Genomic DNA, 1,509 nt, shown 5'->3' with positions numbered 1-1,509 from the left:
CCTCTAGTTTTATTCATTTTACTCTCAGACACATTTCCTCCCTCTTTTAATTTCCGTCGCCTTTCCTTTCATTAGTTCTCGTTCTTTCTCTTTCATTGGGTTTGTTCTACACGATATCTTGCCGTGGTGATATTAATGCTCGTCCCCGCTAACAGAGCAACATTAAGGAAAACAAGAGGGATAATTACACTTTTCCACAGCCTTGTTACCCGACGGGATATGGCGTTATATATCGTAATATATATAATCTTCATGACAAAACTTTCACCATCTAAACCAACTGCAACCAAACACCCGAACTCGTGGCTAAAAGAAACGCATTTGCACTCTTACTGTCACCCTGCATTTTTAGCCAATGACGCGTCTCCTTCCCAAAACGCCCTGTAGCAGCCTTGTCCAATCAGAAGCCGTCTACGTCACAACAAAAGCGAACTGCCACTTGCCCGTCAGCCAATCACCTGCCTCCACGCCCCTAGCCTAGCCGAGTAGCATCAACCAATTTCTGTAGTTTTGCGCGACCCACATATCATATAGAATTCGAATTAAGCGTTTTATTCCGGGTTATGTATTGGTTTGGTAGATATGGAAACGCTTAATACGACACACCTTGCTTGATTACCATACCTATCTGGGAATTCATCGCTCATCAATATTAATTGGATATATTCGTCGATGGAGCCGCGCGTAGCCTCTAGCCCTCTCGCTGCCGTGGAGGGAATTTCTGGATTTATAGAAATGTATAGAAAAATATATCAATAACAGATTACGTATGATATTTCTCACCACAGGTTTTGTTTCATTAATAGTTTACGTACGATATTTTCCACCGTTTTGTTTCATATCGAGATAGTCAATGAAATGTTTATCAGTGAAAAAAATGAAAATGAATACAAAATTCTATAAAATCCTTAACGTAATGGATTTTCTTCCAATATTGAAATTATGGAATTATTATCCCTCACAATTAATAATGCGTAAGTCGTCTTTTGATGTTTTTTTTCGCAATGTATTTGTAGCAAATTGGAGTTATAGTAAATTTTTATCCCAATGCTATTTTTTCCATGTATCTGTTTGTTTGAGTGCAAAAGTCAAAGGACAGCGATATTTAATTTATCTTTTATGCAATGTACTTTTTTTCAACAAAAAAAAAAGTCAGGAGAAAAAAAAAAAATGAAACATACGCATAACCCTTTCATTGCGTTTCCATGGCAACAGAACCCAAACAAAAAATGTGCAATGAAGTAGCGTACATTAAACACATCCAGAGTTTTCTCAAAGTCCATCTGCAACCTCGCGAAATGTTTAAAAAAATATATATTCCATTACAGCATGAGGGATGTATGGAGGTCCCTTTTCTACATACGTGCGTTTTAACATGGTCTTCCCTTTAAAGGAATGTCTAACATCATTAAGGCGGATGTTAAGTAAAAAAGATATATTTTTCTTGTTTATTATGCTAGATTTGAGACGTGATGTGTTCGATGTTTGTTTAAGAATCCGTGTTTTTTT

This window comes from Penaeus monodon, chromosome 29 (assembly GCF_015228065.2).
Source record: "Penaeus monodon isolate SGIC_2016 chromosome 29, NSTDA_Pmon_1, whole genome shotgun sequence".
NCBI classification, from domain to species: domain Eukaryota; kingdom Metazoa; phylum Arthropoda; class Malacostraca; order Decapoda; family Penaeidae; genus Penaeus; species Penaeus monodon.
The sequence above is the reverse complement of the archived record's forward strand: the minus strand, read 5'-3'. Positions refer to the sequence as shown.